The sequence below is a fragment of the Lagenorhynchus albirostris genome, chromosome 3 (genome assembly GCF_949774975.1).
Source record: "Lagenorhynchus albirostris chromosome 3, mLagAlb1.1, whole genome shotgun sequence".
NCBI classification, from domain to species: Eukaryota; Metazoa; Chordata; class Mammalia; order Artiodactyla; family Delphinidae; genus Lagenorhynchus; species Lagenorhynchus albirostris.
The window spans coordinates 135,544,213-135,557,312 of NC_083097.1; the positions used below are offsets into that span (position 1 = coordinate 135,544,213).

Consider the following 13,100-nt stretch of genomic DNA (forward strand, 5'->3'; position numbering starts at 1 on the left):
ATCCTTAGTTCATTGGCGGTAAAATGGTAGACTATGGCCAAATCTGGTCCGAGATGAGATCATTGCCCAGCACACTGTTTTAAATACAGTCGATCGTGGGTGCTTCAGGCGGGCAGGCAGGGTCTTTTCCCTGTGGTCTCCACAAGTCCCTGTTATCATATTCCCTGAGAGCTTCAAATATTTATGCCTCCTGCCTGAAGGGATTTGATTTTGCAATTCTGGTCTAATTCTTTCATGTGGTATTTGATCAGGTACTTGAAGACTGTAGTGTGACAGATAAAAAAAAAAAGAAGAAGAAAAAAGAAAAGAGAATGGAACATGAATTTACACAGCCCAGTGAATTCTTGTCCTTCAAAGAATCACCTTGGGGGTGTTGCACACTTTTTCCAACGATACTGCTTTTGCTGAAAGGATTTTCAAACTCCTCTTGGAATTGTTTTCAGAGCCTGAAGCAGATTCTTTGAATATCCTCACTGCTGGCAAATCCTCATTCTTTAAGAGTGGTTCTGATTTTTGGAAGAAGCCAGAGTCATTGAGAGCTGAGTATTGATGAGCAGGTTGGCTGACACGGCTGCCTGCCTCATGGTTTTTTCTGTGTCTAGAGCAAAGTGCAAGTAAGCAGTCATGAGGCTGAGGTCCTTGTAGGCTCATTTACAATTTTTTTGTTGTGTTTTTTACTTATTTATTTTTAATTTCATTAATTGAGTAACCAAAACGTTTGCGTGGTTCACATTTCAAAGGATGTGATAAGCGGTGAAAAGCTTGTTTCCCATCCTTGTCCCCCGGCCACCCAGCTTTCCTTCCAGGTTTTGTATGTATTCTTCCAGACAGTCTCTGTGTATCCCTTAAATGTCTTGAAGAAGGCCCAGAGAGGCATCTGTAAATAAGTGAAGTGCTCGCTTCGGCAGCACATATACTAAAATATAAATATATATTTATATATAAGGGGACATCAAATCCCCTTCGGCAGCACATATACTAAAATATAAATAAGTGAAGCATTGCTTGAATGCCTTTCAGGATTTATATACACTACGTTGTATATAAATTCTGATATGTTTATGCCAAATACAAGTCTCATTATTTTATAGTTATCTGACATTAGGTGTAAACTGTTGCCTTCCTTAGGGATAAATTGGGATCCTGAGAAGTCTCTGTAATGGGAGGGGGTGTCCTGGCTTAGTCACCTGAGCTGTGTGAGAGACCTGGTAAGTGACTTTATCTCTTTGAGATAAAGAGATATCTCTTTGGTTTCCTCATCTGTAAAATGCAAAGCAGCCCCCTCATAGGTTATTGTGAGGATTAAGTGAAATGATTCATGAAAATGATCCAAGGAGAATGTGATGGTGAATTTTTAATGGTAAATTTGGCTAGGCTATGACGCCCAGTTGTTTGGTCAAACACCAGTCTAGATGTTGCTGCTGTGAAGGTATTTTGTAGATATGATTACCATTTACAATCAGTTGACTTTAAGGAAAGCAGACTACCCTCCATAATATGAGCAAGCCTTATCCAATCAGTTGAAGTTTTCCAGAGAAGAAAGAATTCTGCCTCAAGACTGTAACATAGAAATCCTCCCCAGAGTTTCCAATCTGCGTGGCCTGCCTTATGGATGTCAAAGTCAAGACTGTAACATCAACTCTTATCTAAATTTCCAGCCTGCCGGCTTGCCCTAGAGATTTTGTACCTGCCAGCCTCCACAATCATGTGAACTAATTCCTTGAGAACCCTGACTGATGCAGCGGGAGAAAACTCTGGATTTTTGAGTGTGTGTGTGTTGGGGAAGGGATTGTTTAAAAAACAAAACAAAACAGGTTTTGGTCCTGGCTCTTCCACTGGCCAGCTGAAAATCCCTGAGCAAGACTTGGTACTATTGAGCTTCTAGTTTCCCCACCTGCCTAAAGCCTCTCAAGGTTGCTGGAAGAAAGATGCTATGAAAATGATTTGTTAAGCATCACACACATGCAGATGATTATTATTTGGTTATGCCTTCCTTTGAATGAACACATACCTTTAGGGTCACCCTTTGGTGGCCCCCAGACCTACATCTCCCTAAGATGTCCCTTTCTTGGGCATTGATTCTTATCTCTGTCTCGGGCTGTCGAGCCCATACCTGGGAATGAAATCCAATCCTGCAGCGAGTAGTTGTCAAAGGGGCTGCAGAGCCTCAGAGGGCTGTGCACCCACAGGCATGGGGAAGTAGAGGAGGAGGGTAAGAGAAAGTGGAGAGAGGAACTTGTGGAGGTGGGAGCAGGGAAGGGAGAGGGAGGATGAGAGAGGAAGGGGGTCATGTGCCAGGCTGGCTTCCAGGGGGCCAGGGCTGATTTGCTGGGGTAGCTGGGTCTGCACTGCAGATTGCAGGCTGATTGCAACAGATTAGCTGGGACTTAAAAGGGGCCTCATCAGAGCACATGAATACAGCACTGAGTGTTCTATTTCTCTCATCCTGGGGCTAGAGCCAATCAAACAGGAGAGGGCCAGAGGGTGGCGGGGGGAGGCACCATGAATAACCTGCCTCCTTTAACATCACAGTGCCTCAAAATACCACTTGGTCCCATTTCCACTTTTTTTTTCCTCTGCCAGGGACTCAAGGGCTGGCACTTGAGAGGGGTGAAACTTTCTGTAGTGTCTGAGACTCCCCCCATGTTGCTGCCCACCCCATTCTGATGTTCTTTATCTCATCACTCAGCCCTCTTCTTTCATACCGCTTATCACAAGCTGAAATTATTTGATAAGCAATTATTTACAAAAACCCCTGCTCTTTCCACTAGAATGTGCCATGAGATCAGGAACCTTATCTAACTTGTTCATTCCTGTAGTTCCAGCTCCTGGCAGGGTAGTACATGGTAATGCTCAAAAAATGTTCATTAAGGAATGGGGTAGATATATAACGTCTACCGAGCACTCTCTCTGCGCCAGGCAAGGAGCCCAGAGATGTATATGCATTTCTCCTCTTAATGATAGTTCTCTCAAGGAAGTATGACAATCTTTATTTTACTGATAAGAAAACTAAAGCTCAGACTGGTTAAGTAACATGTTCCTGGTCACACAGTCAGAGCTGGGATTCTAATATGGGTTTGACAAAGTATATAGGCTCTTAATCACTATGCCAGGAATAGAATATGCTTTATCTGCAGTGCCAGCGTTAATTGACTGGCAGTTGCTTCCAGGAGCCCTTTAGCTAGAAGAATTTTGAAGCAGTTTCCTGACTTAGTGGGAAGAATGCTGAGATCAGTTAGTAATGTCTGCAAGGGGTGAGATGGGATGTCTAGTGGTAGTGGTACATGTGCTGTCTATTTGCCATTCTTACAATATATGATATCACCTCCCTAAAGATGTACAACAGAGGCAAAGAAAAAAAAGAAGAGAGAGAGAACAACTAGGAGGCAGAGTGCTTGGCTTCTTTTCTGTCCCTAGTTTTTCACTCCTTCTTGCATTTGTCTTTTCTTTGCAGTGGGAACACAGCTACCTACAGGATTGTTTGGAGGACAGGAATGTAATCAGAGGTAGGAACTAGCTTTGAAGGGTCTTGCAAGCAGAGGTTGAGATATTGCTTCATAAGCTGACATCGTGATGATGGGGGGGTCCTCAGGTAATGTGATATTTCTGTGGGACTCCAATACCTCTGTGCAAATGTGCTGTTATTATTTCCCAAAGGCCCTTCAGTGAACAAAGGGAGCAGGGAGTGTGGGGAGGTAGGTGACAGTCAGGCTGCTGAGCTGGATTTTGGGGATTGGTGCCTGGTTGCAGGTAAGGCTTTGCAACCCACTGGTCATGGGGTGATCACCATGTATTTACTCTGCCCAACAGAAACCTGGGAGGGGGTACAGTATATTGTTTAAGATTGGGGCTTGTAGATTTTAGGTCCCAAGTTTGCCACTTACTGTGTAACCTTGGGTAAATCATATAACCTATTTGAGCCTTGGTCGCTGACTTAAAATAGCATCTGTCTTAGGGGCCTATTGTGAGAATTAAACGAGACAACGTGTGGAAGGGAACAATTTGGCTCTGGTATACAGCAAGCACTCAATGCATATTTGTTATTGTCTGTGAGGAACCTATATGCCTATGTGGAAACTGGAAAATCAGGGCAGTTATCTGAATCTATCTGTGTTGCCCCAAACCAGGTGATTGATGGTTTTTCATTTTTGTTTGTTTTTTCCCCTAGTTTACATCTGGGTGTTTTGAATACCCAGCCTCAGTATTTTCAGGACCTGAAAAGAGAAGGGCAGGGTTGTTCAGACTGTGTTCAAATACACAGTCTGAGGTCCTTGTTGCTGCTGTCAGGCCTCTCTCTAAACAAGGGGAAAATCCATCCTCCCACTGCATGCTGAAAACTGTGCTTTGAGAATATTAAGTTGGGCGTTGCTTCATTTGCCCACAATGGAAACCCACTGGGCCAGGACAGCCCTCCTTCCCCTCATTTTCCATAAGAAATGGCTTAGATCGCGATTACCTGTGGTGATGGCTGTCATTTATTGAACACTAAGTGTGTGCTGGAACTTTATGCTCTTGACAGCCCTCTAAGGCAGCCACTATTCCCATCCTGGTTCTGCAGATGAGACGATTGCAGCCCAGTATGTTTGAGTTACTTGTCCATAACCAGGTAGTGGCAGAGCTGGGATTCAAACCCAGGCCAGCCGGGCCTCAGCAGCAACATGCTTACCACCAAACCACACTGTCTTCCGGAAACTCTGGCTTGATGAAGATGTCTGTTTGGCAGGGGGAGTAAAATGCCAGATGTATAAGTCAGGGGCAGTGGAAACCATGGAGGGATGGGAGCTGTGGTTCTTACTCCCTGCTGCACATCTGAATCACCTGAGGAGCATTCATGAGCTAGGGATGCCTAGTCTGACCCCCAAAGACTCTGATGCTCTTGATCTTGGATGGAGGTGGAGCTTTGCAGGTGGTTCTGACAGGTTTCCAAGCTTGAGGACCACTGGAGCAGCAGAAGAAGGTCAGGAGGGCGTTAGCAAATTCCTCATGGTTAGGAACCTTTCTACTTCCTCCTTGGAAGGGGCTGATTCACATTGCAGGTGGTGTACCTTTATCTCAGTATCCCCATTTGCAGTGTGTGGGCAGTGGAGCTTGACAACACTGCAGGGTGCTGGGTAGATAAACAGCTTGTAAAGTGCCATTTAAATGGAAAGCATTGGGATGAAGTGTTCCTGGGGCTTTTCAGTTTCAGTGTGGTGGTACTCTGGGCCACATCCCTAGCAGTTCTGGATCATCAATAACCACTTGGGACCAGGATTCGAGGTATCTGCTTGCACAGCCTGGGGTAAGCGGGGAACTCTGATTGCCCCATCCTTTGGCTGAGGAACAGTGTGAGTGGATGCATAATTCGAACCATTAACTTGCTCTCAATATGGAGAATGAGATTTGTGGCTCCCTGTCACAAAGGAAATACGAAGTAGTAAACACACTTCCAGTTATGGATGGGGCTAAACACACCATTAAACTGAATGCTAATGGCTGTCTTCTGCTTCCTGTGAACATTTCACCGTGGCAACCAGCAGGTGCCCTTTTCTTGCCTTCTCTTTCATCTTCCCATAATTCTCTTCTGCCACAGCTTTTCGGATGATAATGGGCACATGCCTGAGATAGTAGTTAAAAGGAGAATTAGAGTTTTTTTTTAAAAAAAGCAAGTTAGATTGGAGTAGATTTCCAGCTTCTCACACTATTTGCTTGTAGGATGTAGCAGTCTCAGGTACTGAGAACAGGCCAAGACAGGTGAACATCTTTAATTGATGTATCTTTATTTATTTTTTTAAAATAGATCTTTATTGGAGTATAATTGCTTCACAGTACTGTGTTAGTTTCTGTTGTACAACAAAGTGAATCAGCCATATGCATACACATGTCCCCACATCCCCTCCCTCTTGAGCCTCCCTCCCACCCTCCCTATCCCACCCCTCTGGTCGTGGCAAAGCACTGAGCTGATCTCCCTGTGCTATGTGGCTGCTTCCCACTAGCTATTTTACATCTGGTAGTGTATATATGTCGATGCTACTCTCACTTCGCCCCAGCTTCCCCCTCCCCGCTGTGTCCTCAAGTCCATTCTCCATGTCTACGCCTTTATTCCTGCCCTGCCACTAGGTTCATCAGTACCATTTTTTTTTTAAGATTTCATATATATGTGTTAGCATACGGTATTTGTTTTTCTCTTTCTGACTGACTTCACTCTGTATGACAGACTCTAGGTCCATCTACCTCTCTACAAATAACTCAATTTCATTTCTTTTTATGGCTGAGTAATATTCCATTGTATGTATGTGCCACATCTTCTTTATCCATTCATCTGTTGATGGACATTTAATATACTGCCTACTGAGGGCATCAAGCCTGGCCTGACTTCTTTTTTTTTTTTTTGCGGTGGCCTGACTTCTGAAGCTTGGTCACTAAGTTGTGGAAGCAGCATAACTTAGGGCTTAAGAATAAGAGCCCAGGAGTTTGACATTTGGATATAAATCCTTTGCTGTTGCCTAAAAGCTGGGTAAATTTCCCTCTATGTGCCTACTTTCCTGTAAATTGGGGATAATAATAACCACTGTCTTATAGGGCTATTGTTGGGGGGCAGGGTGGAGGTGGAGTGGGGTAAGGGAGTGGGCTGGTTAATGAAAAATGAGTATAAAGTTCTTAGTATAGTGCCTGGCACAGAGGAGGCGCTCAGTAAATGGTAGCCATCCATTCTGATGATGATGGTGATGAGTAACATTGGCTGGGCGATTTTAGGCCGTTAACTTCCCTGAGCTGCAAATCCTTCATCTGTACAAGGCAAGCTAACCACAGCACCTGGGTCATTTGTTTAAAGCTCTAGATAAGAATTACATGATGAAAAGTACTAGGCACAGGGCTTGGCACATAGTAAGAGTTCAATAAGGACTTGCTGAATGAATGGAAAAAAAAATGCTATACTGGCTGAAGAAGCTCAATCATCAGACCCAAAACGTTTAATATTAGACACAGAGAGAAAAAAATACGAGTAGCCCTGGACTTTTTGTCAGTTTCATTTTTTTTAGCAGCTGTGGACCTTCCTTTGCTTCCTCTCTCCTTGTTGTGCCCTCTCCTTTCAGTGCTTACCAAAAGCCTGTGCTGAAAAAGAGAAAGCATGTTTCTGACATACATAAATGAAACCCCAGTATCACAATGGGCACCGAGCAAGGCCTCAGACAGGAAGGGCCATAAATAACAGAGCTGTCTGTGCACAGTTGCTCAGCTAGCAAAGCTGGCCATGGGCTCTTTGTCTCCTGCCCCAGCCCCTCAAGTGTCCAGCATCCTCACCTTGCCCCCCCCAACAACACCGCCGTCGAGCGCCCCCTCCCAGGTCTGCTCTGCAGGGCAGTGACTCATGCTCTGAATCTGCCTACTCTCAGTCTTCTGCCAACTGCAGCTCCCCTAGCTGTCCCATCCCAGCCCTCCCTGGAAGAAAACAACCTGGTAAACCAGGGACTGGCATAGCTGCTTAGTCAGCTACTCTTGGGAGTAATTGAAATTTTTTGGATAGCATTTATGGTTTTAATTTCTAAGTATAAAAGGGATACATGTTTATATTAGAAAATTTCGGGAAAAAAGTTTGCAGAAAGAAACCAAGCACACAGAAGAAAATAAAAATCCTGAGGCCCAGGCAACAACATCCCAGGCCAAGTTAAATCAGCATTACTATGGATGGGGTCCTGTATCGTTAGTGTTTTTTTAAATTTCAGAGGTGATTCCAGTGTGCAGGCAAGCCTGAACAATCAACTTACAGATACTTGCCAGTAGCACTTTGAAGTATTTCCTGTATTTTTTATTTTTATATTTGGATCATACTGTTTATACCATTTGAAACCTGATTTTGGGAATTCCCTGGCGGTCCAGTGGTTAGGACTTCACACTTTCACTGCTGAGGGTGTGGGTTCGATCCCTGGTCACGGAACTAAGATCCCACAAGCTGCACAGCGTGGCCCCCCCACAAAAAAAAAGAAGAAAAAAAAGAAACCTGATTTTGTTTTCTTTGGCCTAACAATACGTTATGAACATCTTCCCAAATCATTAAGATTCTTCTATGACATGATTTTTAAAAGTGGCTGTGTAGTTTTCCATCTTATGCATGCACCATAATTATTTTTAGCCTATTACCTATTATTAGACATTTTTCTAAAATTTTGCTGATTGAAATAATACTGAGATGTATTTCTACTCCTATCTGTGATCACTTACTTAGCTAACACATATAGTATATAACCATATGCTGGACACTATTCTAAGGCATTACATATATTTCATTTAATCTTCACAACCAGCCTATCAGGTACCTACTATTATCACCCTCATTTTAGAGATGAGGAAACTGAGGCTCAGAGAGGCCATGCTCTGGAATTAAAATTGCGGGATCAAAAAACATGAACATTTTCAAGGCTTTTGAAACACATTGCCGAATGGCCCACCACAGAGGTTTTATCCTTATTATGTGAGACATATGTGAGACAGAGCAGGGGGTCTTTGAGTTTGAAGATAATTCTATAACCCAATGAAATCTATCAATTTAAAACCTCTCCTTATTGTAGGTCTTTTATGTATGTTAAAAATATCTTTTATAGTAGGATTTTAAAAAATGATATCTATTAGGTGTTAAGTGTGGTTTTATCATTTGTAAGCAATGTGCCAAGCATAAGAGCTGGCATTGTTTTGTGGTGACAGGGAGGGGGGACTGACCAGAATTCTTCACTTTGTGGTCTTCTCAGGGGGCTGACTTCTAAGGACGAGCCTGAGTATTCATCCCTCTCCAATTCTCTTCTGTTTTCTAACTCTCTTCTTTGGGAGAATGTTTTTGGTAAAGTAGAGGAATATCTCCTGGAAGAGGTGCTACAAGAGGAGAGGTGGCATTATCAGGTAGAGAAAAATTTGTTAGGCTTCTGATGAAGTGACCCGAAGCCTCTTCCTCAAGGGAATCTGATTCGACTCCCTCCAGCTGCTCATGGGAATGAATGGAACTGGTTTTCTGGAAGCTCAGGAAGGAGGGCAGAGGGGCCCTCACAGCCGAGAGGACAAGGGAGCCCCAGGAAAGAGCAGCAGATAGGTGAGAGAGAAGAGACTTCTAGAGGCCCCTTGAGGGGCTCCGTAGGCCCTGAGGTGTCTCAAATACAAAGCTTTGTGTACCACCCCCCTGGCTTCTCTGTGTATTTGTCAAGTTCAATCATTAGCTTGGCTATTATTATTTTTCTTTTGGAAGAGGATTGCAACTCTATAAGACTCTTCCTGTCATCCCCCCGACCACACACACGCTGATAGTACAGTACCCACATTTCTGAGAGGTTTCCTACTTACAGCAGGAGAGCAAAAGAACTTGCCACTACTATGAACTCCTTGAGGACAGGGACCCGTGTCTTTTTGTTTTTTTAATTATATTCATTCTCAGTGGCTCTGGCAGGTCATAATTTTCATTTCTATTCACAGAACACCCCATCCTGTTAATTGACGCTTGGATGAGAGTTATGTTAGTGAGCTTTACTTTGGTTGCTACAAAAGCTCAATTCAAACTCTATTAAAAAAAGGGGGAGAGTCTAGGATGGAGAGGAAATATGGTTGAATTCAGAGTTTTGAAGGATGTTGTCTGTCTGTCTCTCTCCTTCTCTGGGCTGGCCTCATTCTCTTAAAAATGGGCTCCCTTCACAAGGTCCATGCCTTCTCTTGGATTTTATGTGTGAATACTGGGTGAGAAAAGTCCTCTTTTGTCTTGGGCCCAGCTAATCTGGGTTGATGAGTCTGGGAGCTGCCTGTACCTGTCCCCTGCTGTGTGATCCCAGCTTAACCTCGTGGAGAGAGAGGACTGTTCTCCCTAACATCCATATGTCAGTCCTAGAGAGGGACTGGCTGACTTGGCTTGAGTCACACCAAATCAATCAACTACCGCATCTAGAGGAATAAAGTGTAAGAGAGGCCGGACCCTTTATATGGCACCTTATGTGGTAACAGGCTGCACCTGGCACCCACAGAAAAGGACTGAAAAATAGTGTCAGGAAGACAAACCAACAAAGAACTGTGTTCAGACTCACTGTGTCCCTGGCCTAGGATTTCAGCTGGTCAAATTAATTTGGGTTTTTATTTCTGTTGTTAATGGCATATTCCTTCTAGTACTTTTCAGTCTGTAAATAAGGTAAACACTTGTTTTCATCAAAATCTGAATTTTTAACCCTTCTCCTTCAGTCATTGCTTCCCTGTAATTTTAAAACACGCAGATATCTTCACATTTATTGCCAAATTTTTCAAATGATGAGGTCAGTCTTTGAAGCCTCCATGTCTAGACCAGTTACTTGCTCTAATTCCTTTTAAATATGGGGTCCGGACACACTCCTCCACTGAAGCAGCCTCTCGCTGGCCACTCATGACCTCTGGGTCGCTGAATCCATTGTTCTTTCTTGGTCACGTTCTCCTGGCCGTTGCCAGCACTTCTTAACGTGTAATCTTACTTTTGAGTGCCATCTCCATTTTGGGAGCAAAGAATGTCCTCATGAAGGACCTGGAAAAGCTGTTTGGCACTTCTGCCTTTTGGGGCTGTCTCATTTTGTTCTCTGTCTATAAATAGAAGAGGGACTCATTGTTTGCCCCTCCACCTTTCATCTGGCTATATTTTGCCTTTGGCTGGCAGAATGGACTTGTGGAAAGAGCACAAGATTTGGAATTAGATAAACTTGGGTTCGCATCCCAGCTCTTACTGCTTACTTGTTGTGGGGCCTCCAGTGAGATGATTTCTTTTTTTCAAACTTCTTTGAGCATCAGTTTTCCTCTCCTGAAAATGGAGGGAAACAATAGCACCTGCCTTGTAGGATGGCCCTACAGCTTCATGAGTAATGTGGAGGCACAAGGCCCAGCACCCCAGCAGATACTCAAAAGATGTGGATTCTCCTACTCCCCTCAAAAGATATTTGGTTTGTCCTCTGTCCCCTTGGGAATAAGCTCTGGGATGAATCACCACATTTATATGTCCTATAAAAGTTGCCAATCTGTTATATATTTTTAAATATATTCATGCTTTCTATATTCTAAAGCAGCTGGCCATTAGAAACAAACTTAAAGCTAACTGCTCTTTGGTTAAGCCTTCCCTACTCTTTCTTCTGTAGAACATGGCCTTTTTCTTTTATTCTTTCTGGTGTACAGACATTTCTCCCTTGCCCTCTCCCCTCCATCCTGTTCAGCATCTGTTCCGTTCTCCCGTGGAAAGGGCACACTCCCTTTCAGGAACTGTTCCTCTTTCACAGCATCTGGTTCTGGGGGGGTGGGGCTAAGGAGAGTCATGTGACCAAAGCTCGACCAATCGTAGTATCTCATTGCCTTGCCATAGCAGTTGGCGCAGTGGTGGCCACGTGATCCAAGTTTGGCTTATTGGTGTCCTTCTCTTGAAATTTTACTCGTGGGTTCTGGGAGAGAGAAATCTTCTTTCTCCTTGGGCGTTGCTAATCTGGATTGACGAAGCCTGGAGGTGCTTCTGCCTGGTCTCCTGCTGTGTGGATAAAGCTCTTCTATCTTAGGAGAGAATGAATCCAACACATGGAGAGAAGCAGGGAGCTGAGATATGGGGTGAGGAGAGAGGGGGAAGGGTGGGAGAGGTGATATCATCATTTGATTTCCTGAGGACATACTACTCCTGACCTTCTAAGATATGAGCCAGCGAATTCTGGTTTTTCCTTAAGCCAGATTGGGTTTGGTTTCTGCTCCTCTTGAAGTCAGGCCCCCTAATAAATTGATTGGTTTGTTTAAAGTAACGGCTACCTTATAAATGAGACGTGTATATGTCACCACAAAATCTGACAGCCAGTCAAAGTTACTGATAAGGCATGGAGTCATATACTGAGTTCCTACTAAGGGCAAAAGGATCTACAAAGCCCCTTTTACATTTGTATCACTGGAACCCTGCCTAGTTCCTGGAACATAGAAGGTCCCAATATGTATATAGGAATAAAGCAGGGCATGAAGGAGGATCTGATTGGTTCAGCTGGCCAGTCACCATCCAGTCCAGGAGAGTCCCATTGGCTAGGCCGCTGACTCCCACGGGGCCTTGGCCAGTCTACAGCTCGGCTATCAGTAAGTCAGGCCAGTTGCGGGTAGGGATCTGTGATGCAGAAAATAACCTCTTTTGCATAAGGAATTGTTTAATTTGACTGTGGGATAGCAAGTTCTTGAGTTTCACAAAGGGGACAGAATAGCAGCCTGGCACTTAGCTTGGCTTGTCCAGGCCATTTGAGCCCTCAGGGAAGGGTTTGGAGAACTACTGGGGGAGCTCTAGGAAAAGCTGAGCTATTCCTGTCCTGCTGAGGGTCTCCCCTTGGGCTTCTCATCCAGAGGAGAGCAGTGACCCCAGACCAAGGGGGGAATTCTGTGAAGCCACGGGAGCCTGAGTACCTGCCAGAGGATGGCTGACTCCAGAGTGACCTGCTGAGGCCTGCCGGTGAGAAACAAGCCCATGCCGTGGGGAGGCCAGCCAGCCAGTGCAGCAGCCATCTGTGCTGGGGATGAGAGCCTGGGGAAGCAGTAACGCTGTTGGTGGCGGCCTGTCTCTGGCTGTGTCCCCAGGTCTTGTTCCCACTGTAAGCTGACACTGGTGGAGCGGGGCCTCTCACGTCTTCCTCAAGGGGTCAGGAGGGCTCAGGGGCAGAGTCTATTCTCAAACACTGAGCAGCTGCCTGTAGGGGCTGCAGAGAGTGTGAGGAAAGCAGCCCCTACACAGTGGGCTTGGTGAGGAGGACTTGGAATTGGAGGGTTGGCATTTGAGGCTGATTTTAATCTTGGCCCTGTCTCCACAGCAACAGAGTAAACTGGGAGGCAGTGAACTGTACCCAGAGGGGTACCGGATAGAGGTCTGGAGACTCAGGGATTCACCCAGTTCTCTCTAAGCAGTTGTGGGACCAGGGCCAAGCCTCAGTCTCCTTATGGTACATTGAGGGAACTTGGGTCACATGCTCTTGGAGGATTTCTCTTGGTGAGTAATCACACCTCCCATCAAATGATTGATCTAAATTCACTTGCTGTGTTGAGAAGACCGATGTGAAAAGGTAGGCCTCACAGTTAACTTTCTTTGTAGGCAGTAGGGGATGGATGAGAAGCAACATTATTCCAAACAT

General features: G+C 44.7%; 1 long non-coding RNA gene across 1 annotated transcript in view; it reads left to right on the forward strand.

The window, feature by feature from the left end:
- The first annotated feature begins 12,070 nt into the window (after positions 1-12,070).
- Positions 12,071-13,100, forward strand: part of LOC132518552 (uncharacterized) — a 179,338-nt gene continuing 178,308 nt past the window's right edge. The window contains exon 1 of the long non-coding RNA XR_009539912.1: positions 12,071-12,427. This is a non-coding gene — a long non-coding RNA (uncharacterized LOC132518552). The remainder of the gene's footprint in view (positions 12,428-13,100) is intronic.